Source organism: Amblyomma americanum, chromosome 2, assembly GCF_052857255.1.
Source record: "Amblyomma americanum isolate KBUSLIRL-KWMA chromosome 2, ASM5285725v1, whole genome shotgun sequence".
Lineage (NCBI taxonomy): Eukaryota > Metazoa > Arthropoda > Arachnida > Ixodida > Ixodidae > Amblyomma > Amblyomma americanum.
The window spans coordinates 167383671-167410766 of NC_135498.1; the positions used below are offsets into that span (position 1 = coordinate 167383671).

The 27096-nt window shown below is 45.0% G+C and overlaps 1 long non-coding RNA gene and 1 pseudogene across 5 annotated transcripts in view; one reads left to right on the forward strand and one right to left on the reverse strand.

Annotated features, from left to right (window-relative positions):
• Positions 1-27096, forward strand: part of LOC144121966 (uncharacterized) — a 117520-nt gene that overhangs the window by 21805 nt on the left and 68619 nt on the right. Inside the window, exon 3 of one of the 4 annotated variants that reach the window (XR_013312761.1) lies at positions 12767-15110. The exons of the other annotated variants lie outside the window; for them this stretch is intronic. This is a non-coding gene — a long non-coding RNA (uncharacterized LOC144121966). Of the gene's footprint in view, positions 1-12766; positions 15111-27096 lie in introns of those variants that run through there. 4 annotated transcript variants of the gene reach the window in all.
• On the reverse strand, positions 1741-12754 carry LOC144119184 (uncharacterized; annotated as a pseudogene). The gene has a single exon (XR_013312286.1). The product of XR_013312286.1 is annotated as an uncharacterized LOC144119184 (transcript).

Here is a 27096-nt window from a genome sequence, read left to right on the forward strand (position 1 = left end):
CTTATTGGAATTTTATTGCTGACTTTATGGAGGACTATAGTAGCTGTGCAGTTGCTATATATATCTTCCAGTATTTTGACATAAGACTCTTCTACCCCCTGATTACGCAATGCCTGTATGACTGCTGAGGTTTCCACATAGTCGAATGCTTTCTCGTAATCAATGAAAGCTATATATAGAGGTTGATTATATTCTGCGCATTTCTCTATCACCTGATTGATAGTGTGAATATGATCTATTGTGGAATATCCTTTACGAAAGCCTGCCTGATCATTTGGTTGATTAAAGTCTAACGTGGCCCTCACTCTATTAGCGATTACCTTAGTAAATACTTTGTAGGCAACAGATAGTAAGCTGATCGGCCTGTAATTTTTCAAGTCCTTGGCGTCTCCCTTCTTATGAATTAAGATAATGTTTGCATTCTTCCAAGCTTCTGGTACAGTCGAGGTCATAAGGCATTGCGTATACAGGGTGGCTAGTTTTTCTAGCACGACGTCCCCTCCATCCTTCAACAGATCTGCTGTTACCTGATCCTCCCCAGCTGCTTTTCCCCTTTTCATTGCTTCTAAGGCTTTCTTTACTTCATCTTTCGTTACTGGCGGGATGACACATTGCTGTGCACTGCTGTCTTTCTCATTAACGCTCTGATTACATTGGCTACTGTGCAGGTCTGTGTAGAACTCTTCGGCTACGTTAACTATCTTATCCATATTGCTAATGACATTGCCCTGCTTGTCTCTTAATGCATACATCTGGTTTTTACCTATGCCTAGTTTCCTCATCACTGTTTTTAGGCTACCTCCGTTCTTTATAGCATGCTCGATTTTCTCCATATTAAACTTCCTTATGTCTGCTACCTTGCGCTTATTTATTAACTTTGATAGCTCCGTTAGTTCTATTCTATCGGTAGGGTTAGATGCCCTCATGTTTTGGCGCTTCTTAATCAGATCTTTCGTCACCTGAGATAGCTTCCCGGTATCCTTTCGAACTGTCCTACCGCCTACTTCTACTGCGCACTCCATAATTATTGATGTCAGATTATCGTGCATTGAATGAACATCAAGATCATCTTCCTCAGTTAAAGCCGAATATCTGTTTTGCAGCGCTATCCTAAACTCCTGTGCTTTCCCCCTTACGGCTAACTCGTTAATGGTCTTCTTCTTCACTAGCTTCTTCCGATCCCTCTTCAAGTCTAAGCTAATTCTAGACCTTACCATTCTGTGGTCGCTACAACGCACCTTTCCGGACAGGCCGCCATTGGAATCTGAACCTGGCAACGTTTAACGCTAGAACTTTAGCTAGTGAGGCTAGCCTAGCAGTGCTGTTTGAGGAACTAGCGGGAATTAAATGGGATGTGATAGGGCTTAGCGAAGTTAGGAGGACAGGTGAGGCGTATACAGTACTAAAGGACGGACACATACTGTGCTATCGCGGGTTAGAGGATAGACGAGAACTTGGTGTGGGATTCCTTATTAATAAGGATATAGCTGGCAACGTAGAGGAGTTCTACAGTATTACCGAGAGGGTAGCAGCTATAGTAATTAGGCTGAATAGGAGGTACAAGCTGAAAGTGGTGCAGGCCTACGCACCCACATCCAGCCATGATGACCAGACCGTTAAAAGTTTCTATGAGGACGTAGAATCGGCAATGAATAAAGTAAAATCGCAGTACACTGTACTGATGGGCGACTTAAATGCGAAGGTGGGCAAGAAGCAGGCTGACGACCACGCGGTAGGTGACTATGGGATAGGCTCTAGAAATAGCAGGGGAGAGTTATTAGTCGAATTCATGCTATTTGGTCCATAAATATCCTTCCCTGTCGACTAGCTCTTTGGGTCTCCATCTCCGTAATAGTGCACATATTTCAAACCGCACGTCGTTTCTGACCTCCCACACATGCGGTAAAGTCCAACTGGCTCCATACCATCGGCAGTGCCTGTGTGGTTGGCATGACAAGTTGTGTGGTTCGCCTTCCATTCCAGGAATTTGCTGCATGTGGGACTCAGTTTGCTCTTGATCTTGCATGACTTGCATGCGCTGGACAAAGCTTTCACATCAGTTATTTTTTCCTTATCCACAGATATCAAAGAAACACAGCCGTTCAATGAAGAGCGGCCACGTTTTTCCATGCGCCATCCCTTGACACTTCGCACTGATTACTGTTGACAGCCTTCTGCACTTCAGCTGCTGCATCAGTCATTGACTTAGATGCAACCTCCTTTGCCGCGTCCGACACCAGCAAAGACATTTTATCGTAAGCGGAATGCCACGGCGGTGGCGGCATATTCATAACTTTGCAAAATGTTTTCGCACCTGCATGCCCACTTCCTTGCGGTCGCATTGGATATACAAGTCGGACATTGTTCTCCACTGAATGCCCTGACTTTTTTGATGAGGAGAAATGGTTCTCATAGCCACATGAAATGCACAGAGTAGCCAACACACAAGACACACCTGCATAGGAGCGCTCTTCAAGTTTCAGGGATGTTGCCAAGCAGTGCGGGCACGCCAGTGATGAAAAAACATTTGACAGAATGTCAAGGTCAATTATCCTATTTCCTTCCAGCGTAGAATCCAATTTACAGTCATTGTAGTCCTCCACATCGCCGAGTTTTAAGGCACTTGCGAGTTTCAAGGCACTTGCTGAAGTACTCACGTTGGCGGGATTGGGTTCGTCGTCCACTTCACCTGTCGTGTGTCTATTTCCGGCAAACTGTCGCTTTCGTCTCCTCTGCACTCTAGACTTCCCCATGTGGGTAAAGCACGTAAACAACGAAGTGAAATCGTTGAAGCACACGAGGCACCGAGCAAGCAGTCTGCAGGTTCAATTTGTGCAGGAACGCTCCAGGGTGCACAACTCAGAAGTTTAAGCGCTCAGAGGTTTACACGTTGCAGACCTGGATGATTCAGCGGCAGCAATGTCTCTTGGCAAGACCTGGAAAGTATCCTGGCTTTTGGAGCACATCTATCGAACATTAGCAGATTTTTTCTAGCCAACACATGACCTCGCCGTTGATGAATGAATGGGGAAATTTAAGGGGAGATCAGGAATTAGGCAGTACATACGTGACAAAGTGACGAAGTGGGGATACAAACTCTGGGTATTAGCTGACTTCGAAACAGGGTATACGCTTCAAGTTTTTGTGTACACAGGTGAACACGAGATCCCAGGACCACATGGTCTAGCTTTTGATGTTGTCAACAAGCTCTGCTCGGAATACCAGGACCAGGGGTACATAATTTACATGAACAACTTCTGTACGTCCACCAAACTTTTTGAGCACCTCATCGAGCGCAAAACGCTTGCGCTTGGGACCACCCGGAAAGATCGCCGCGGCTTTCCACCTGAATTGAAGGATGTCACATGGGAGAAAAGACCAGAGTGCAGAGACGTCTGGTGGGTTCGGGATGGAAACATCTTGTACAGTGCAGTCCACTTATAACGACATCAAAAAATCCGGGAAAAATGATCGTTATAACCGATCAGCGCTATATATGGACTGCCATAAAAATGGCTGCCAAACACACCTTTTGTAGCTCCTCACTCAAGTTTTACACTTGCGCTGAAGAACAGTAATTGCAGAACGTACGATTTGAGAAACAACGCATTTATTTGTCACGTCTAACAAGCACCTCAAGCGTTAGGTGCGCTAAAGTAATTTGACATGGCCACTTACTTCTGTGGCAATTGCAATTTCACTACTGCAGTTTACATTGAATCTAGCTGCTGTGCGTACACTGGCGGCAACCCTTTTGCGTGCATAAAGTTCGATCTTACAAGGCGTACTTTGTGTAGTCATCGATGTCGAAGGTGGGCCAGTGTCAATTTCGTCGTCACTGTCGTTGCTGCTGTCGCACAACGCCGCACTCTGCCGTGACGACACATTCTCGGCGATCGCCTCGTCGGTGGCCTCCTCACAGAAAATAGCAGCACAATCTGCGCTTAAGAACTCGTCCATGGACGTGTCATTTGTTTCGTCCACATTTGCGGCGTGCTTCCAGAGCTCAGCAATATCCGCAGCTTCCACCGTATCTGTTCCCACGTCAGGGGGGTTTCGTCCTGGTGCACAAAGCCCGCCTTCTTGAAGCAGTTTCTTATGGTGGAGGCCTTAACCTCGTACCACGCGCCATAAATGAAGCGCACAGCCTTCAGCAGGTTGATCTTCAAGTCCGCGGCCTGCCCTGACATGCCGATTGCTAAAATTAGCCACTCCAGCATGCGCAGCCGATACAAAGCTTTGAAATTGGCGATCACGCCGGCATCCAACTGCTGCAGGCCTGCTATGTATTGGGCGTCAGGAACATCAGCTCAATTGATGTTAGCTTCGGGCTGGCAGTATGAGCACTGCAGTTGTCCAGCAGCACTACCACTTTCCGTCCTTGCCCCTGGTTGATTTCGTTAAACTCGTGCAACCATTCCGCAGAAAATGTCATGAGTCATCCAGGCCTTCATATTGCTGCGATAGCGAACCGGGATGTACTCGTTCTTGAAGCATGTTGGCTTCTTTGATCGTCCTATCATGAAGGGCTCGAGGCGATGACTCCCATCCATGTTTGCGCACACCAACACAGTAACCCTCAGTTTGGAACGCTTCCCACGGGGGCATGGATCACCTTTTAGTGCGTGGATCTTGGACAGAAGCATTTGAAAAAAAGTGCTGTTTCATTGCAGTTATAGATGTCTCTTTCCATGTAGCACTTCAACACTGTGGGCAGCTTCGTTTGCAGCCACTCTTCCTTTGCCTCCGCATCCGACGACGCCGCTTCCCTCGCCATGTTTTGTAGACGATGCCATGCCGGTCTTTAAATCGCTGAATCCAGCCTCCACCGGGTTCAAAGTTCTCTTTCCCCAGAAGACAAGCGAACTGCATTGCCTTTGCGGTTTCCCCAGAAGCCAAGCGAACTGCTTCGCCTTTGTGGCCAGTATTGGCCCACTGATGGGTGCATTCTGCGCATGGGTAGAAAGGAACCACTGGTTCAATGCCTCTTCAATTATAGCATACAAGGGGTCCCTAACTTTTTTCCGGTTGTCGGCATGGCTACTGGCTGCAGCCTTCGTGATCGCCCCGCTACCCATTTTCAAAATCGCCGATATCGTCGACTGCGCGAACCCATGCTTCTTGACGAGCGCACTCACTTTGAAGCCACTGCGAGAGTCCTCCAAAATTCGTTGCTTAGTCTCCAGCGTCACAGCTTTGCGCTTGGCTGGCGCCATCTTCGACAGGTGGACAGCACTGGTCTGACTGCCTCAGCCCCTCTGCTTCCACGCTTGTTCTCGTACAGGCGCGCGAGGGGCGCCACCGCTTCGTTTTTTCCCCCTCTCTCTTTCCCATCGTGCTCCTTCTGTAGCGTAGGCGAGGCGGCCGACACGCGGAGTAACTGGCGGCGTCTTAAGGTGCTTATGCCAACTCGCGATACTCGCTCTCCGTGGCTTTCATAATTGGCGCGCACGGGAAAAATGGTGGCAGGCACGGTGAACTCGCGTGTCCGAAGTTTTCTCCCTATCTCGACATTGTTCAAGGGAACTTTGCACCTCGAATGTCACGCTCAGCATGGAAAACGATGTCCAGAAGGCAAAATTCTGATCGTTATATTTGACATTTGGTCATGAGCATGTGTGCTTTTTTTTCCATTGCCTCAATGCATAAGTTGATACTCTTAAGTCAACTTCTCGTTATAACCGATGTATCATTATATGTTGTATCGTTATAAGTGGACCGCACTGTATATGCAGTGGAAAGATTGGCGTGCTGTGAACTTAATGAGTACAATCCACACAGCCAACCAGCACGTTCCGGCCAAACGAAGGCAGAAAACAGGAGGCACGTGGAGTGTGCCGACGATCACGAAGCCGCTCCTGGTGCACAAATATAACGCAGGCATGTTGGGCGTGGATAAGTCCGACCAGATAATTGGAACCTACAACGTCCTGCGAAAATGCGTGCATTGGTGGAAAGGAGGAGGAGGAGGAAAACCTTTATTGAGCTCTAAGATTGGTGAGATTCGCGGAATCAGATGGTGTCTTCCATCTTCTTAGCAGTGGCAGTCTGCCCCTAGTCCAGAGCTCCGCTGGATGCTGCTGCCAGCTGAGCCCGTCGGATCAGCCCAAGTTGGACGTCCTGACGGTCGCTGGAGAGCATTCCTTCCAACTGCTCCGCACTCGTGTTTGATATTATTGGTACCGCATCTATCTCCTGGCACGCCCACGTTATGTGGTATAGCGTGGGTGTTTCTTGGCACCATGGGCATTTGTCGGTATTGTGTGGGTTGTATCTTACTGAGTGTGTTCAAGTTCGGGTATACGCCCGTTTGTAGCAGCCTCCAAGCTACGGAATCTTCTCTGGTGAGAGATTTGTGCGGTGGGGGATACCGCTTCGTGCTGCCCCTGTAGTGGTTGAGTATAGCCGAGTACTTTCTAGGGACTGGCTCGGCATCCTCGAGACCGATATCGTAGGGGGCTCGGTATGTAGTGTATCCTCGAGCTACCTTGTCGACCTCTCGGTTGCCTTCCACGTCTTGGCGTCCACACTATCGTGTGTTTAACTGGGTTTTCTTGTATGCTTCTTGTGTGGTGACTTCCAGAGCGGAGTATGCGGAGCACTCTGTGTCCCATTCTGCCTAACGTGTAGTTTCGGCATGCCTCTTGAGAGTCGGTGAGAAGGGTTAGGGACCACTTAGTCCGGTAGCCCTCCGCTGCCGCTAGAGCGACGGCCGCTTCTTCAGCCTCGGTTGCCGTGCAGTCTCATAGCGATGCGCTAACAATTTCTCGTGTGTTCGAGTTTATCACCACCGCTACCACATTTTGGTTGGCTTGCCCTGTTTTCCTAGGGTATGTGGCTGCGTCCACGTATACCGTTGTGTCCTGAGGGGCTAGTGATTTTTTTTTGTAGTCGGCTCTCGCCTTTCCGCGTTCTTCATGTAGATGGGGGTCCATGTTTTTAGGAATCGGGGCCACCCTGATGTCGCGTCGTATTTCGTCCGGGATATTCGCAGTTCTTTGTATTTCGTTAATTTGTTCGCTGCATCCTAGCCTGTGCAGTAGCTCCCTGCCAGTCGGGGTCTGTTGTAGTCTTTGCAGTTGGGTGATATTTTGCGCTTCTCTGAGCTCTTCAAAAGTGTTATGAAGTCCTAGTGCTAGGAGCTTCTCTGTAGATGTGCATTGGGGTAGGTGCAGTGCGGTCTTGTATGCTCTTTGGATTATCGCGTCGATTTGCTGGACCTCACTCTAACACGTAATCTCGAATCTATACAGAACCGTGCTGCACGCTTCATCGCTCGTGATTATAACCGGCATTCCAGCGTCACTAAGATCAAGTTATCGCTATCACTTGAGTCTTTAGAATCACGTCGTACCGTAGCCCTTCTTTGCTTATTTCATAAAATGATTTTCAGTCTTCACAGTCACACATTACCTTTGTCACGGCCATGTCGCACATCTCATCGCCTCCATAATCATAGCAGCTTTACGCGTATTTTTGGTCATACAAAAGCATTCAACATGTCTGCTCTCCCACGTGCCATAAACTATTGGAACAGCCTTCCTGACGATGCTACTAATACCAGAAATCCTGCTACATTTCGTGATAAAATAACCGCAATCTTCGCCTAGTTGTCTCAGTTCTGTGTATTCTTGCGAAAAATGTTTTATTGCTGCTTAGTGTGAACTAACTTGTGCACTTTTTAGCCTCTCTGTCAAATCGTGTTCCATTTCCATGTTGCCACATTTTGAAACATGTAATTATTGTGTGTTGTATTACTTTATTTGTATTCTTCTGAGTGCCTCTTGCTAACTATTGTATAAAGTTTTTCTTCTGTCCTTTTGTCCTTCTGTCCTTCTGTCCTTTGTTATTTTGTGTTTTTTTTTTGCGCTGTTCTCTAACTTCTATGTACTGCCCCACTCACACAATGCTCCAATGTAAAGGAGCCTGTGAGTAACTTGAATAAATAAATAAATGAATAAAAACGGGAGGCTATATGCTACCCGGCTGATCACTAGGCTCCTGATCAGCTTTAGAGTGTCTTCTTCCCGCATGCCCGATCGTCTGTGCTCTGAAAACTGATTTGTGCATAAACAAGCCGCCATGCCCTTTGTAACCTTCGAGGTTTGTTGAGGTTTCTTTACTTGTGAAGGGGAGAGTTTTGTTTCTTTGGAAATGTTTATAGAGGTTTGGGCTTTTCATCTTCATCATTATGCAGTCAAGTATTGAACTCGTACTGTATCACAAGCTATTAGGCTTTTACTTCAGATGGTCACAAGCACTGCATGACAGTTTCATGCTCTCTTGGAAGAAGGTCTGGAATTTGTTTGAGAAATTCTGCTTTCATCACAGCATTCACCTTTTCAAGCTTCAAAATCTGCTCGCTGGCATGACCTAGACAAGTCAGGAGACTCAGTTTTTCTGTACTACGGCTATAAGTTTCAGTAAAGCTGTGTGGGTGGTACATATGCTATTGCACCGAACCTTTGATTTACGCATTGGCAATGCCCGTCTCAAAATTGACATGAGGCACACTGTGCAGCTGGAAAAAAAATGAAAAAACTTACTAGGTTGAATTGCACTGAGTCGCTTGAAATCCTGTTGCATGGTCGAGCTATGATGCATAATACACATCATATTTGTGAGAGGGATCTACATATGAAAGGACATGGATAACAAGTACCTTGTTTGGAAACTGCGTCATGCCAGGTGCTGCTAAAACTTTTTTGTTAATAGCATATTTTTGTTAGCGATTCTTGGTGGTCTGAGTGCTTCATTGGGCCTGTGCACAGATGCGGGGAGTTGGTTTTCTCAACCACTGCATCAACACTTGCCATTCCTTCAACAGAACACCTCGAGCAAACACCTTGGAGTCGGTGCCAGATGATAGGTGGAAAAAACATGTCCTTTTCTGATTTCACTTCTTTTGATGTCAACAGTGACATACAGTATACGACACCATTGCAATTCAATATTCTAATGCGGTTTGCAGACAGCTCGAAGACTTTATGCTGACTTTTGTCTTCCATACCGTCCTGTGCACATGAATTTTTTTGAAAATGTAGCTCTAGACTGCCATTGTCGATCAGTGGCTAGCTGTGTCATGTGCATGCATATGCACTTTTAGATCACATTGTGAATGATAAACGCAGTGGCAAAGGTTAGCACTGGTGACATTATATTTAAATGAGGCTATGTGATCGTGAAGTTTGCTGTTTTACTTATTTGTTGGTGGTGTTGCCCATGCCTGGCTGCCAGTAACAGCGCATGTTTGAATGCGCCAGCTGCAGCACTTTCGGGTCAAGGACAGGTCCTCAGAGTCCGGGTGCACCGTTACGTAGCTCAGACCCGGCTGCTTCTGCACAGCAGCCGGGTATTCCCGGCAGCAAATGCACTCCGTGGTGGTTGGCATGACGGTGCAGCCGCCGCGCTGGCCCTTCACAGAGAACGGATGTTAGCAATGAATGCTGGTGGCATAATAGGGCTCATATCTCTCATCAACCCACATTGCCCAGTCGTTGCTGGTCGTCTATCGGCATCATGGAGGACATTTCGTCATCGCTGCTCTTATTCTCGCAGCTGGACGGGTTGCCATAGAAACAACTGCTCTCATTACCTTTGGCCGCGTCACACAAAGTCGTGGTGTCGTGGAAAATTGATCGGAGGTTGGCTGTCCACCGAAGAATTTTCAGGTCTATAGCACTGATGTTTTCGAGGTCTATCTCAACAAGACAAAGAAGTAATGGCGGAGCGCATTGAGACGAACAACCTGCACATTTTCAAAGCTCACTCTGCGTATTACGACATATTACTCTGCCGACGGCAGAGTGGCAAGCCGCCATGCGACTGGCTGAAAGGCACTTCACGCGTTAGTGGACTCCTACTTTCTGTGGTAAAAAAAAAGCAGGAGCCGAGATATATAATCCAATTTATCAGGGAAATCAGCCGCACAGGACAATAATTCAGTTTCTGTGAATGCTGAGAGTGTGTAGATCGAGTTCCCTTGGTAGAAAGACGATTTCAGAATGCTGTTTAGTGCACCTTGAAGTCAGCTAAAACTAATGCATGTAATGTGTGCGTGCGCGCGCACGCACATGTGTGTGTGCAGCCCTGTTTGCATACAAGTTCATTGGGTTATTTGCAGTTGAAGTATTTGCTTTACGACAGATAGCACCAAGTCATTACAACAGTGCTATTCTTTTCCTACAAATAAGCATTAGGGTAATATCTTTGTAGTCGTAATTAAAGACTTAAACAACTAATGTGCAACTTTAGCTAAAATGGTAAAGTAACCATACAAGACCTGACGAAAACAAGCTGCTGGGGTCCTCAGTTTGGACACTCTCACAAGTGCTATCAGATGAAACACTGTGCACAGTTGCATTATCAGACTGCAAAATTCTCTGACTTCATGGGAGTGAAAACGATGCTCCATATGTCCATTATAGGACTGGATTTTCCAGAGCCTTGTTTCCAGCCCATGCGAGAACTTCACGCATTCTTGCTCGCATTTTAATTGGTGAAAGTAGAATTATTAGCTCCTTATTGACTGTTGAAGTTCTCCAGTTTTTCTATGTTTAGTTCTCGCAGAGAACTTGTTCAGGCATCTGTACCCAAGTAACTTGCGCTGGACTCGTTAGTCGGTTACAGAGCAAGTTTGCAGATTTGAGTTTACTTTTGGTGCATCTGTCCTCCTCTGCTTGTTTTCATGCTGACATGGTAGGAATAGACTGTCAGTGCCAGAACATAGGGTGGTGGAAAGGGTCAGGCAAAGCTGCCAATGCAGTTTTGGTCCCTCTCTCATAGCCTCCAAGAAGATGGTCCCTCTCTCATAGCCTCTAAGAAGACGAGCTCTGCTGGGCTAGTGTGGGTTGGGATAGTGTGGGCCCTCATTCCATCAACCACAATACACTAGGAGGATGCATACATAGTCAATGCATGTTAAAGAATCTGAGGTGCTTGAACAATGGCATCTCCCATAGCTATTTCCAGCTTTGGACAAATCCAAAATAACAACCAATGAATAACTGAGAATGAATAAATCAGGCGAAATAACTGCCAGAGGTCAAAAAGATGTACAGTGAAGCTTTCAAGAACAAATCAGCTTTTACCTGTACTTGTTCCCCATGTTCTGGATTCTTTTTCTTGACTTCTTTAATGAATGGCACGAAGCCGTTCCGATATAGTCTTGTAGACCTTAAAGTTTTTTTTGTTTCACAAAGGTCTGGCAAGAGGTCCTCCCAAATCTTGATCATTGACTGTGCGTCCTTATTAGCCCAAGTTGCTCATTCTTTGCTTTGGCAGCTTTCTTGTTCTCCACTGCCAGGTCTGTGATGCGCACGGCACTTGCATTCACTGCACAGGCCATCTTGACCTATCGATCACTTGAAGCTGGTGTAAACCACGATGTTTAAACAAAGAAATAAAAAATAAGCTCGGCAGAAACGGGTCTGTGGTTAGTGTGCCAATTCCGAAATGAAAGTGTTTGTTTATCCACGGCTTTCAGTTCTGACAGAAGTGCTACTGCACTGTCCTGGTCAACATAACTGCATTGCTCTTCTAGCAAGATCGCTTAGATATGGTTGGCAATATCTGATCTTGTGGAATGAACAGCTTGACATTTTGCTCTGCACACCTTCAACAAAATAGTAGAGGGATTTTTCAGTGTCTTTCATGGATATATTGTTTGGACAGGTTGGCAAATTTGATAAAAATCATATTTGATTTGATAAAAATCATATTTTATTACTGCTTGTGCAAAGCAGACCAAGTTGTTGAATGCATGCTCATAGTGTCCTGACAATTTCATAATGCGTAGACAGACTGGTACTTAAAATGAAGACTAGAGTCCTGATGACACCTCGCTGCTTAACTCTTTCCTTACCATCGGAAAATTAGTCGCATTTTGACTGTTTTAGTAACAATTTTTTCAAATTAACAGTATCATGGTTACAATATTATCCCATATGTCAATTGAAAGTTAAATGGCTATACTTTGCAACGATTGTAAATTTAAAAACAGATATTGAGGCTTAATATCTGAAATATTTTGTGAAAAACAACATTTATTGAAAATTGGATAGAACGTTTTCATTTTCATGCTAATAATACGCATAGGAAAAAGAAAACAAAATTTTGAAATGTACATAATGTGTTTACATCAATCGCCTATGAGATATGAAAGTTGGAATGTTCTAGCTTACAAAGAACATGAGTTACAGAAGGATGTTTTCTGCCTAGTGGAAACTGCCTTTTTCCTCCAGGTTTCAAAAGCATATTTTTTCTTCAACAAATATTCATTGCATAGCTCTACAGTAAATATCAGTAAAAAGATGAATAAATAAGCTATTGAACGATGTTTATTTATGTAAATAGCGGTAGAGTTGAAAAATCTCAATTGAAACAAAATGCTTAGTGCTGTTCAGCAAGCCTTCGCAACATATGCGTTTGCCAAAAAAAAAAGATTAAACTATATGCTGTAAGGCATAAGGAACAATTCACATTACAATGGCTAATGGTAGGAAAAAAAATAAAGCCTTATCTCAAAGCTGTTACTTCCAAAGAAAGATAATTCCTTATGCTTGCGTGCCACTGTGCAAAACAGTTTCTGGTTGAGGTGAAACACAGACATACATTGCAGGTTTTGCGGATGACGTTTGTCTTGATGCCGAGTTTCTTGTTCTCGTAGCATTTTTTGCGCCTTCTCCGCTTATTCAGTCTTTATGGCTTGTGGTCAGTGTACTTCGCCTGGGGAGGCGTGTAGAATTGTGCCCTCTCTCTCCTCTAGGTCCAGAGGCTGCTGGATGAGTTCCATTCGGAAAGTCAGCTGGTCGTAGCGCAAGACTTTGCAGTTCAGCTGTTCCTGCATGCCATTTGCGCTGCTCTTGGAAAAGGATGAAGCTGTTCATACAAGTAATATCAATGCAATGGAAAAAGAGCGTCTTCCACCAGCGGATGCACTTCTTGAGGACAATGTATGGCGCGATCATTTGGTCGCACTTATCAACTTCTAGCATGCCAGCATTGTAATCATTGACGAGCTTCGGCTTTTTCACAGACATTTCCCGCCGCCTCCCACACTGCTTCACTCGTTGCTTTGGAAGAACGTGGTTGTTCGCAGTGTGAATTGTACTCATCATGCTCACCACTCGCCGATCCTTCCATTGCAAGTAGAGAACTTTGCTTTCATGCAACTAACGAATGTTTTCTCTTTCGGCCCTCTTCTTCCATCTTGTATCTTTCATTTCTTTCGGAAAACCACGGCGGTCTTTCCTTGTGCCACATGCCACAGTACACCTCTCCAACAAGTGCAGAAACAACTGTAGATGTATAAAAATTGTCCATAAAAGTATTGTATCCCTGGTCCAGACATGACTCGCAAGGCTTGGTTACTACATCAGATGCTAAGCCATTGGCGCTGGGCCTCTCGCGTTTTCCTGCGTATACAAAAAATCACCTTGGACACCTTGTCCAACTTTTGTCCGGTTTCTTCATCAGGGTCTGCAACGTGTAGCATGCTTAAAGAGCACGAAAATGTTTTCTCGGCATTTTTCTAGAAGGAATGAAACCAGGAAACAAGGTACCTCTGCTCCAATAGAGGTGCAGCCGCTGCAGCTCGACGACGCCCATTTATATCAGCAGGCCGATGAACTTCGTCATCTCTGCGGCTGTGACCTCTTTCCACGATCCATCGGGCTCGGCATAGGACTGCTTCTTCAGGTTTTAAATCCATGCATACTTGTTTGTGTTCACACAAATCTTATTCATAACTTCCGCTGTGAAAAACATCACAAAATTGTCGCTCACTCTTGTGAGCCTCTTAGCTTCACTGCGCAGCGCTATACCAAAGTGAAGGCTGGGTTCTCGTTTGGGGCTAAACGCCACTCTCTGCTGTGCTGGCGGCAGCAAATCACCGCTATATGCTGTAGAGACACAGTAAATAAGAGAAGAATATTGCCAACATCCCTACTGCATCTCAACCAGCACAAAAAACCATCATGTGTCACTAAGTGGAAAACGGAACTTGCTGTCGAACAGCTGGTGACGGCCCGGGCAGGTTCTCAGTGTCTTCATTGTTGGAACTAAAATCTGGTGAACTCCAGTCATCCTCGCAGTCACTGCTACTAGGAGCATCCTGGATTTCAGTTGACGCAGCAGAATCTTGAGAATGACGCCAATCGTGCGAGGGTCCAGCGACAGGGGCATCAGCCACCTTCGCTATCAGACGATACGAACCACGCTGTTTGAACCGCCGCTAAAATTTGCCCCCACTTGGATAAAAAACGAACTACTCAGGAAACGAAACTTTATTACCCAGACAGTAAGCTAAATAGCGCAGCAAGTCCACAAATGCGCTGTGAACGAAGAAATAGTGTGCGGCATCCATGGGTCACCCGTGACCCATGGGTAATGGGCTTGGCAAGGAAAGAGTTAACTGTTCAAGCGCTGCAGACTCCACCATTCTCAGCCTGTTGTTGTGCAGCCATCTAGGACATCAGTCCGAAGTAATATCGGACTGTTGTTCTTGTATCTGTGGCACTAAGTGCCATTGAATATTCTAAGTAGAAATAGTGCGCGGCATCCATGGGTCGCCCGTGACCCATGGATAATGGGCGTGGCAAGGAAAGAGTTAACTGCTCAAGCGCTGCAGACTCCGTCATTCTCAGCCTGTTGTTGTGCAGCCATCTAGGACATCAGTCCGAAGTAATATCGGACTGTTGTTCTTGTATCTGTGGCACTAAGTGCCATTGAATATTCACAAAGTTCATAATTTCATTCGTATCAAAAAATACAAGGGCAAGAGGCCAGGGTATCCATAGATGACCATATAGATGAGGCAGTGACTAAAGGCTACAGGGTCATTCCACGCCAAACGTCCCAGACGTTGCGCTCGACCATCTCCAATTCGTTCAAGAAAATTCACGGACACTTATCCCAATGTACGTAATGAAAGCCTGGCACATTTTTGCCGAAAAAAATTTATTCGCATGGTGAGCGTAATTTGAACATTTAGAAAGCACGAGAAACTAGGCACTGCTCAATAATTAATAAAAAATCGAATATTTGAGAAAACACTCCACAATTTTTTCAATGATATCTACACAGATTCCGGCTTTCGATAAAGATCTGAGTATTCAGCTTTATTTTGCACAAATATTTTAAAAAAACTGAGTTTGTGAAAATGTTTCATTTTTGTCGTTGTTTTTCTTAAATATGAAAAATATGAACTTCCTCTCAGAAATTCTGAAATAGCCTTTTTGCTTCTCTAGATGTCTAGTAGCTATAAAAAAATGTTACAGGCAACGAAACTTTGAACATAGAAGTTAACAAAATACTAAAGTTGCAAAAAAGTGCACTTTGAGCCAAAAACGCTCACCAATTTCACCCTGAGGTGGTCCTAGTAAAAATACAAAAATAGCGGGTTACATAGAAGGGTTTATTGCCTTCCCTTTCTGAAAATTTAATCGAAGTAATTTTTGTTTTAAGTAAGAAAATAATTTTTGAATTTCAGCTCTTGCGCTGCAAGCTTCGTCGTGTCTTAGCGCCTCTTCTCCACAGAGCACGACACTGTGGCCAGACGAAATGCAGAGTTCTTGTTCTCAAGTGAGGTTTTCACTGCAGGCAAGCATGGGAACGTTAAGTAGTCTTAACAGGTATGCGAGAGATATTTTTTTAATGCTGCCGGGGCGGGACATACTCCAATCAGCTAGTTGTTAGGTGTGGTCCTCTCGCAGTCAGTCATTTTTGTCAGCACCATGACAGACGTAAGCACCTGCATAAGACCTTCTGAGACGCCGATCTGGATATGACCAGAACCATCCGCTGTTGAAGCAATCCGCGATGTAGCAGCACCACGTGGTACCTTACCCTTGCGGCCGTCAGGGGCTCATGCCGGATTGTTTTCGATGTGATGTCTGGGTTTTATTTGGTTTAATTGTTGCGATTTCTGCCTTACTCCAGCGCAGAAATGGGCTTTATAACTACAAATTCTCTTGTACATGAGTAGGATGTAAGGCCAGCTTGCAGCCTGAAAGGTGATGTTGGCTTGAAGTAATGAAAACTCCGTGTTCCTTTGACAGGGACTGCTGAACAGAATCTGTATTTATTTATTTATTCAAAATACCTTACAGGGCCCAGAAGGGCATTGAGTAAGGGGGGCAAAACAATAGATTAAGCAAATAGGAAGAATAAATTAAAAACAACGCGTGATACAAGGCAAAAATTAAACACAATTATAAATATACAGGGCAAAACGTAACTAAAGGACATACATCACCGCGAGCAACAAAAATTAAATTAGTAGCAAGAATGCATCGCAAGTGCCCAATAGGCATCAAAAGGAAAAAGCAGTAGTCATAAAAAACATACAGATGGCTGAAATTGCACAAGAAACCAAAACTTTGTAAAATACCAACGAGAAGAAAAGGGGGCCAAGGACACAGAACAACCTGAAACAAGACACAATGTCGTTAAAGAAAATGTTTGTGCAGTTGGTCTTGAAATGATTGGTGGTTGCCGATAGATGCGATACAGTTGGGAAGATCATTCCAAAGAATAATGGCACGTGGAAGTGCAGATGAATTGAATGCTAAGGTTCTTCCGTAAATGCGTGTAATGCTATACTGATTATGTAGGCGGCGTGAAATGCGTGAAGGCTCTTCGAGGGGCAAGGGAGATGGCCTGGTGCTATGACGATATTTATGAAGTAAGCATAAAAGAGCGATGGAGCGACGAATATGTAATGGTTCGAGGGAGATATCAAGTTTAATCTTAGTGATACTGGACTGGGGGTGGTACTTTTGTGTGATGAAACGAGCGGCTCTATTTTGTACGGATTCAAGCATGTTGATCAGGTAATTTTGATAAGGGGACCACATAGGTGAAGCAAATTCTAGCTGAGGACGCACGATTGTTAAGTAAGCGACTTTTCTCACGTTATTAGGTGCGTTTCGCAAGTTCCGGCGCAGGTACCCAAGTGATCTTGAAGCTTTGGCACAGATGGATTGAATGTGTGTGGCCCATGAAAGATTATCTGTGAGGTGAATACCTAAATACTTATAAGATGATGCCCGAGACACTGCGGTACCTTCAATGGAGTACGAGAAATTAGAATTAGTACGCTTGCGGGTGAAAGAGATGACCTTGCATTTAGATGAGTTGAGCATCATTTGCCATTTACTGCACCAATTTGAAATTAAGTTCAGGTCAGTTTGGAGGGCAAGGTGATCATGCATAGAATTAATGGGCCGGTAAATGATGCAGTCGTCAGCAAAGAGGCGTATAGAAGAAGATATGTCTGTTGGCAAGTTGTTAATGTATATTAGAAACAATAAGGGGCCAAGAACACTACCTTGGGGTACGCCAGACTCTACATCACTGAGTGGGGAGGTGAAATTGTTAACTGTAGTGAACTGCTGGCGAAATGAAAGAAAGTTACGTAGCCATGACAGTGTTAAAGAATCTAGGCACAGAGCAGACAATTTTGAGAACAAGCGGGAATGTGCAACACGGTCGAAGGCTTTAGCAAAGTCTAAAAAGATACAGTCAGTTTGAAGGTTAGCATCCATGTTGAAATGCAAGTCAGTCGTAAATTCTAGCAGTTGGGTGTCACAAGAAAAACCTTTTCGGAAGCCGTGCTGATTAGGAAAAAAGAAAGAGTTAAGTTCCAGATGGCAGTAAATGTGAGAAGCGATAACATGCTCGAGTAATTTACAGCAAATGCAGGTTAGCGAAATGGGGCGGTAGTTTTCCGGTGAATTTCTGTTTCCACTTTTGAACACTGGAACGATCTTAGCAATTTTCCAATCTGTAGGAAGTAAACCGGATGATAATGATTGCTGATAGATGAGGCATAGAATTTCACTGGAGATCGATACGGTGTTTTTCAGTATTTTAGAATTTATGTTGTCAACACCTGCTGATGAGGAAACCTTAAGATTAGAAATGAGACGAGCGATACCTTCAGCGGAAATGGTAATAGGGGCCATAAATTGGTAATCATGATCAGGAACAATGGGTATGTTGGAATGATCTTCCAGAGTGAACACTGACGCAAAGTATCTGTTAAATGCTTGGGGACATTCACTCTCCGAAAGCTGCACGTGATCGTCGTTGCATAATGGAAATTGGTTGTTAGTACTGTCAGGAGATATCACGTGCCAGAACTTTTTGGGATTAGATTTTAGGAGGGCGGGTAGGTCATGGGAAAAATATTTTTTCTTTGATGCCCGGAGGGCCGAGCAGTAAGATTTCAGACAATCGTTGTATTTTTGCCAAGCACCCGATGTAGATACCAACCGAGCCTTTCTGTACAAACGCTTTTTTTTGTTTCGATGACGACGGAGAGATCTAGTGAACCATGGATTAGATTTGTCGTTTGAAATTGAAACCAAGGGAACATATTTGTAAACTAGATTGGACATCATGATCTTATAAAGTACCCAGTTCTGATCGACGGACCTGTCCGCAAATGAGGGCAAGAACGTTTGAATAAAAAAATCGTTAAGTGCAATATTCATATCTCTATAATTAGCTCTATTGTAATCGCGAATTTTCGTAGATGTAAGACCTTGAAATGCTAATGGGACATTAAGTTGTAGATGAATGAGCTTATGGTCACTAAAACCGTCAAGGAGCAAGACTTCGTTAATCGTTTCGGGCGCATTGCAGAAAGCTAAATCTAAAATGTTTGAACCGCGAGTAGGTTGGTTAATCACCTGAAAGAAATTAAAATCTAACATAATGTTGATAAGTTCTGTTGAGGCGCGGCAAGATGACGACAAATGTGGCCAATCAATCTGTGGAAAATTGAAGTCACCAACCAGGTAAATGAGTTCAGTTGGGCATATTTGCATAGCTGAAGTAATACTGCTATGGAGTTTAGAAACGAATGAGTGATCTGAATCAGGCGGACAGTAGCAAACACCAACCAGTACCTTCACCGATGCCAAAATACAAGCAGCCCAGACTATTTAAAGTGAAGACCCGGTGTTAATGAGGAATGAATTTAATCCTTTTTTGATGGCGATAAGGACACCACCACCTTTTCTACCGGAGCGATCACAGCGATATATGTTGTAGTTATCTTTACTGGGAAAAATTTCGCTATCCGCTACGTCAGGGTGCAACCAAGTTTCTATTAGTGCCACAATATCATCGTCAGAATCATCCAGAAAAGAACACACCTCTTCACGCTTAGGCAGTAGGCTTCGGATGTTAGTAAATGATAAAGATAACTGTGGACTGGAGCCACAAGACCTAGGCAGAGCCTTAGTGGGATGGCTGTTGCTGAGCTATCTGGTTGATAGAATGACAGAATTGGTCGCGCTATCATATACGTAGGTATTTTTGCCAATGTGCAGCTTATCAACGACCAGTTTGCCCTTCTTATCCTGGAGCTTGGCGAACTCAAGTAGCTTTTGCCGTGCCTGCCTGGTTGGCAAAGAAAAATCCTCTCGAATTGAATGATTCGAGCCTTTTAGCTTATACGCTGACGAAAGAATCCGCTGTTTGTCCTTAAAAAAAGTTAGTTTCGTGATAATGGGCCTATGCTTGTCGACAGCGAACCTTCCCAACCGATGTACACGCTCAAACTGGGAGTTTGTGACAGTAATTCCCAGTTTTTCGTGGCAGAAGGAAATTATTTTCTGTTCCGAATCGTCCCAGCTTTCGTTCTCATCGTCTGTGAGCCCAAAGAACAACAAATTGCACCGCCGAAGCCTGTTTTCAGCATCAATACACCTCTCTGTAACTTGGGCCAGTTTTTCACTAATGTTATGCAGACCGGGATCGAGAGTGCTGGCGTCAGGTTGGCTAAGTGGTACAGCTTTGGCCTCCAGTGCTGTAACTCTGTCAGAAAGCTGTTTAATCATCACATCTGTAGCATCCTGTTTTTCTTTAACACCCTTAAGCTCGTTCAATATTTCCGTTTGACCAGACTCGAGCCTCTGCATAGTTTCCAAAATCGAGGAAAGCAGGTCCTCAGGAGAAGGACCTGGGTTTGATTCAACGTCACCGGCAAGTAAGATCAACAAGGACAGGGCAAATGACCAACATCGCGACACTGGCAGTAGAAAACGCTTCACTTTGGCGCGTAACTCTGTTGGGCACGACACCGCTAGCAGACAGTAATCATCACTCTTGGCACAAGTAGCACCGTTGAGGTAACTAACCTGCACAATCAGGACCGGTAAGTTGTGCATGGCTGACGCGGTGTCGAGCCCAATTCCGCGCGCAGCTCTGTCGCCGTTATATACCGGGCTGGCTGTGACGTGGTCCGTTGTCGACGATGGATGTTGCCAGATGAAAGTGTCGGTGGCATCCAAAAACAGCGAAGGCGGCAGTGAACCAAGAACGGGCGGCAGCGATGCTCTAAGACCAGCCTCGCGGTAGATGGCCGGCCAGCAAGCGACGCCACAGATGAAAGCACCCTGCACAATCAGGACCGGTAAGTTGTGCATGGCTGACGCGGTGTCGAGCTGAATTCGTTTTTCTTCAACCATTTCTTTTGGCATCCAAAGGATCACAATACCTTTGATGTTATTTTTGGCCCAGCTAAATAACTCATAGGGTGTCATGATTTGATTGTTGTAGGGGCTTTGAAGGCTCGCCCTTGCTGCCAAACGCTTCACGGTGCCCCCAACTCCATCACAAACACTCTTCCCGTGGGAAGTTGCAAAACAATTCCACTGAACGCAAATTCCGAAGTCATTTTCGTGCTGACAGAGGTTTGCGAAATTCTTCTTGTTCTTGTACTGCGATGATGCTCCGTCAGAGAAGTAATGGATATTTGAAATTTGTGGAAAGTCTTCCTTCAGTATCCTAATTACTTCATTCTGAAATAAAGAAACGGCCACCGTGTCGTGGTCTAGACAATCAAATAAAGCTGAAAGATTTTACAGAAATTTCTGCAGTGTCTTCGTGCTCATGAAGGTAGATTACAACAGGGTGTACAGAGGCTTGAGTATTCACCCAGTGATAGGATTGTGGAGCGTCCCGATCTTCCGTTTCAGCTCCCGCAAATAGCGCGCCTGCTGTTTGCTTACAAAGTGGTGGGCCTTAAGCTCCTTAAGCATATCTAAGAATTTATCACAGGACTGGTCTGGTGTGAGTAGAATTGTCTCCATTTGGCAACGCACCCCGCCAATCCACTGTTGCACTTGGACGCAGTCTGTTTGTTCCGAGTCGAGAACTGGAGCGCTACGGAGCAAAATATCTGCACAGTTGGTTCCCGGACATTTGGCACACGCTCCAAGCATGCACTCCTCTTTGCCCAGTTCACATACAGAAGTGGCTAGAAGTTCTTCAGCACTTTCCTTTAAACCCGCAGCCAGCCTGTATCATTAGCTTGAAGTTTTGGTGCTGCATGCACACACAAACTGTGTGAGTGCCGCTCCCTCCAGCTAAGACGCAATGTGAAGGTCGGAAACTTGCAAATGTCGAGAAGCCGCACCTTAAGTGAGAACTTATTTTCCACTCCTCATGCATTTCCTTGAGGTTTAGCAGCAAGAGGCGCTTCTGACGACCCTTTAGCACGTCCTTCTTTCCTGGAAGACAGTACGAAACAGCGTCATCTTCATAAAAATTGATGATGGATGCCTTGACTCCTTCACTCAACGGGCGGCCTCTACGCTTTGGTGGGGTGCCTAATACGCCGCCTTCTGTTCTCATGTTCAGAGCTTGACGCACTTGCCGTTCAGAGGCTCCGAAAAAGTCCATTATTTTTTGCCGAGACCAAGACGAGGGAGCCAACGTAAAAAGTTGTATTCGTGTTTCTCGACTTTCTTCTCGGCCAAACTTCTCTTTGACATCTTGCATAAGCTTCACGTAATCGCTCAGAACAAAACCTTCTCTCCGGTCACGCAGGAGGATTGATTTGTGGTGCAGTCCTAATGATTTAAAAATCCTTTTTTCCGCATTCGCTTTGAGCTTTCGAACCTTCTTTTGCGCGTAGGTTTCCCGGTCTTTTCTCCCGCGTTTTCGTTGAAGGGGGCTTTCTCCAATGGCTACAAGGGCCTCATTGCAAGCCTCGAATGCCACCACGACGTCATCTTGCTCGCACTGGGCATCGCGAGCCTGATGAGGTGCGCCGCCGATGCCACTCTTCTTCAAGTTGAAGCAATGCCGCCAGCATGCCTGGCACAGTCGGCTACCAGGAATAAGATTAAAATCGGGGTGTGCGTCTGCCAGAGCTAATGTTATGTTGTTTGTTCCACGGTAGTTCTTTCTGTGTTTAAAGAAAGGGTTAGAACACCACTTAGATGCAATCAGCGATGAATACTTCTTAAGGAAAACTTGATAGTGATGAGCACACACGGTACTGATGTCTTCTTGTGGGCGCCCTGAGCGCAGAGAAAGAAGTCGCTTGTGTGTGTCTGTCAGTTTTTCATAAATGATGATGGAACGCTTCTTGGTCTGTGTTAGCTTGTGGCACCCACTTGGACCAAGCGAGCACGGAGGAAGTTCGGTTTCTACAAACGAAACAGAAATTCATGCGCATCTATAAAAACGCCTTGACTCATTGACATCTGACTCATGCAAGTTTTACACATACACAATTCAAATAGGACTCCACAACTCAGGTGTATAATGTAACTGCACTTGTCTTTAAATAGTTGTTTGCGTTGGTTAATTTATGCCCATCTGTGTCTCATATACCACGAACTAACCTTCATTCTACAGCGAGCATCATTCTTTTTTTATGGTCTCACTGAAAAGGCAAAACAAAAAAAAAGATAATGCAGGAGCTAATACTGACAGAATACGTAGACCTAAATTTAAGCAACGGATACTATCACCTCAATTTAGCAAAACCAAACATTAAGACTTCTTTACTTACCCGCATCGACATCCGCAGGACCCGCAAAACTGCTAGATGGGCCTGGTTCCTCCATGAGACGAAAACAACTTCCGTCCTTAGCAGACAACCGACTGCAACTGTAGACTAGCCTCCTGGCTAGGGTGTCTAGAAGGGGAGGTGTGTAAACCGGCCAGGAAAAGCTGGCCCCTTCTGCGTGACTGCCGCGCTGACAACAGCCGCGCCGCTGTTCACACAAACATGGAGAAACACAACAGTATCTTTGGGAATCTGTATTGGAACAGTATCTTTGGGAATCGCACCGAAATACACAATGACGACTGACCAAACGACGCTGTAACAACCGCCACCCTGTCGTCTGCTCCGGAATTCTGACCGCGCCCCAGACCGCAGCGCTCGATTTGGCCCTGGCGGCCGTCACGCGCAGGGGACCACACCTCTCTGTGAGTAGATCGCCGCGTTTTTCACACCTCCCCTTCTAGACACCCTATCCTGGCTGAAGCTCCTTCATGCGTGCGATGAGCCTACACACTAGCGGGCTGCGCTCACCGCCAGCGAGTCTCGGGTCACTTGCTGCAGTGGTGCGCACTTCGCACCGTCATGTGCGCTCCGCGATCTTATTCGGATAAAAAAATATGGATGTGGTTTAGCTCTGGTTAAACATGGAGTGACGCGATAGTTACAGCTGGCCGAGTGGAACTCGCTCAGTCGAATTGCATAGTCATTTTCGCCGCGCCGTTTCGCTGGGCGTTCCTTCATCTATGTCCCACTTGACACGGCGCATGTGCACAGCTTTTCATTTAGCTCTATCCCTAAAAATGCACGACAGCAAGTGACGGCAAACTGAAGCAGTTATCTCGCCAAAAGGATCGTGCCATGCCAGGTGTCGTGTTCTGCGGTGAAGTGGCGTTAAGACACGACGAAGTTTGCGGCGCGAGAGCTCCAATTCAAAAATTTTTTCTCGCTTAAAACAAAAATTACTTCATTTAAAATTTCAGAAATTTAAGGCAATGAACAGTTCTACGTAACCCGCTATTGTTTGTATTTTTACTAGGACCACCTCAGGGTCAAATTAATGACCGTTTTTAGCTCAAAACGCACTTTTTTGCAACTTTAGTATTTTTTTTAACTTCTATGTTCAAAGTTTCGTCGCCTTTAACCTTTTTTATAGCTACTAGACATCTAGAGAAGCAAAAAGGCTATTTCTGAATTTGCGAGAGGAAGTTTATATTTAAGAGAAAAAACGACAAAAATGAAACATTTTCACAATTTCTTGCAATTTTTAAAAATTATTTGTGCAATATAAAACTGCACACTCAGATTTATATCGAAAGCCAGAATCTGAGTAGATACCACTGAAAAAATTGTGGAGTGTTTTCTCAAATATTCGATTTTTTATTAATTATTGAGCAGTGCCTGGTTTCTCGCCTTTTGTAAATGTTCAAATTGCGCTCACCATGTGAATAAATTTTTTTCGGCAAAAATATGCCAGGCTTTGATTAGGCACATTGGGATAATTGTCCGTGAATTTTCTTGAACAAATTGGAGATGGTCGAGCGCAATGTCTGGGACGTTTGGCGTGGAATGACCCTACACTGAAATGCTGCTGAACCAGTCAAATCAAAATTCATGAAAAATTATGGCCAAATATGAGTAGCTTGAGCCTTATAGATGCAACTTCCAAGACTACAGATTGTGCGCTGCCTTTATTTCTTACTGTTGTAAAGACTTCGGTAGACTACATGATTGGCGCCATCTTCATGGTGCAATTTGAGACATCTTGTTTTGTAGAGGCTCTGTCACTGCAGCACAAGTGGTGCGCCAACTTCGCCCCATAATATTGGATGATGGACTGCTGTCAGGCAGAAATGGCAGCTGTAACTGCAGTGCTTCCAGATTTCAAAGTTATGCTCTGCAACTTTCACAGGGTACAGGCATGGGATAGGCGGCTGTGAAGAAAAGTGAAGAAAAGAAAATACAGAAAGGAAAGGTGAATAGCATAGCACGTGCCACTGTCTTGTTGACACCTTCCCTGTGCTGCAGGAGTGGAGGTGAGGGGAAAGGGTTTGAGGTGAAGGATGAGGGGTAAGGAGTACGGAGAAGGGGGCAAGTTACTGTCAAGCGTAAGCCCACGAAATACAAAAGGTGCTAGTAGAAATCGGCATCTGCACCAGGAGTGTGGCCAAGATTTTATAAAGCCGTCCGAATTCTTGAAGAGCTCTTGTAGCCTAGGCTAATACAATGCTGTCAACTAAAAGAGGTTTACCGTGACGTCTTGTAGACTTCTAAGCAATGCCTTGGTTAACTCTAAAGCAGCTTTTTTAGCTGTGGTAATGTAATGCAAGCAGTTGGCAAAGTTAGGTGTTACTCAGGTGTGTAGATGTCTTTTTGCCATTTTGTGACTGGGGTAATGTAATGCTATTGAAAGGTACTTTTTGAAGAGCTGGAAAAGAATTGTGAAGAAAATACAGATGTCCTGCATGCCTGGAAGACAAAATGTGTATTGAGAGTGTGTGAGAAAATGTGTTATACTGTCTCTTGCCCCTTTTGTTTGACATATGACCTGTTCTTTGGAGATTAAAGGCATGTTTCCTCTGTGCAAAGGTCTTGGTTTTGGGTATTTGGGGTATGAGATGACACAGCAGTTCCTTTTGGGACAAAAATTTTGCAAGGTAAGAGTGCTAAAGAAACTGCTGTGTCAGCTCATACAACAGCTGCCTGGCACCCAGGCCTCTGCCCAGCTTCAACAGGCCTTTAATCTGCAGAGAACAGGCCAAATGTCAGGCAAGAGGGACAAGACAGCAGAGCAAGAAGCATCCTCACACACCCGAGTATGCATATTTTTTCTCCCAAGGTTCGATCCCAGTTGCGGCAGTCGCATTTCAGTGGAGGTGAAGTGCTAGAGGCATGTGCACTGTGGATGTCAATGCACGTTAACTCTTTAGAGTTCACAGCGAGGGAAGAAATGTTATCATGCTTTAAACATGTTTAGTGATCTATTGATCACTTCTTGATTCTAAAAAACCAATCCGAACACTGAGAAGTGTTTTATTGCAAACAAAAAAGTGGGACCTATATGTCCCACTGTCCAGTTAGGTTACTTTGATGAAGTCGGACCCGTATGTCCTGCTGTCCACTTCAGGCAGTTCACATTTTCTTGTGAAATGGTGCGAAGCAACTTGCACATGGAGGAATGTTGCACACATTGCACATGTATTTTGTGCGGACTTCTTTCTTGCTAGTTGAGCACCAGCGGCACCACCGTCGTGTGCCTGTCAAGTTTGGGTAGTGAGTGTTTTCGGAACACCAGTCATTGCGCGACCGTTGCTCTTGCCTTGCTTTTTCTTGAAGGCAGTTATGGTTGCCCGAAGCTTACGGAAGCTCCTTTGAGCGATGAGTTGTCTGCCAAGCTTCAGGCGGAAGTGAAGGTGTCCAACTTGCTCAATGGAGTTTGCTTGTATAAATGCATTGACGATCGCTGCGTCAAGAAGGAAGTAGAAAATTCTACTCCACCATCGCTTAAACCGCCGGTCTGCACGATAAGCATTCCTCTTTTGGTCGAACTTATCGACCGCACCCATCCAAGCATTATAATCTTTAACCACCTGAGGGCACTCCACTGATTTCTTTTTCCCATTCGGCAGCGTCCTTTGAACATCGATGCAACATTCTGGGTCGTGGTAATTGGACATCAGGTGGACATTCTTTGTGTCTTTCCACTGGTAGGCAATGACTTCCTGCTTTCTTCGCTACAAGTATGATCTCTTGTCCACCTTGTTGATTTTCACCTTGGGCGGAAGGTCTTTCTTGTTTGTATGGAAAGTGCCACAGGCAAAAATGCCTATGTCCCGCAATTCTTGCAAGAGTTGATGTGAAAAAGTTATCAAAAAACAACTGAGACCCTGTGGGCACGACACCATCTGCTAGTGTGAGAACAACATCACCTAATGTGCGGTCAAGTGGTTTTTGGGTGCTTCTCCCCTCGTGGAGTTCAAGCTTGAGCAGGTAGCCCGTTTCGGAGTCTGCCTGGGACCATACCTTGTAGCCTCTCTTGATCTTAGGCTTCATAGGCATGTATTGTTTCATGCATGAGCATCCCTTGAACAAAATCATACTTTCATCAGCTGCAAGATGTGTGGCTGGGCTGTACTCTGAAACCTTTTGTTCATGTTGATCAAAGGACGCACTTTATATGTGCAATCAAAATCTTTGTCGCCATAGTCGTGCATAGTGGCGTTGTTCAGATGAAGACAATTGCAATCATCTGAAACCGCTTGTGTGTCATCACTTGGGCAATTTAA